A 410-nucleotide genomic window follows, 5' to 3' on the forward strand; every position below is an offset into this window, starting at 1 on the left:
AATTTTCCCAGCACCACTTATTGAAGAGACTGTCTTTTCTCCATTGTATATCCTTGCCTCCTTTGTCATAGATTAGTTGACCATAGGTGCGTGGGTATACCTCTGGGCTTTCTATCTTGTTCCATTGATCTATGTTTCTGTTTTTCTGCATTTTAGTTTTTTAAGGAACCTCCATATTGTTCTCCATAGTGGCTTTATCAGTTTACATTCCCACCAACCATGAAAGAGTTTCTTTCATCAGTGTCTTATAGTTTTCTGCATACAGGTTTTTGGTCTCCCTAGGTAGGTTTATTCCTAGGTATTTTATTCTTTCTCTTGCAATGGTATATGGTAGTGTTTCCTTAATTTCTCTTTCAGATTTTTCATCATTAGTGTATAGGAATGCAAGAGATTTCTGTGTGTTAATTTTG

This window comes from Physeter macrocephalus, chromosome 2, assembly GCF_002837175.3.
Source record: "Physeter macrocephalus isolate SW-GA chromosome 2, ASM283717v5, whole genome shotgun sequence".
Lineage (NCBI taxonomy): Eukaryota > Metazoa > Chordata > Mammalia > Artiodactyla > Physeteridae > Physeter > Physeter macrocephalus.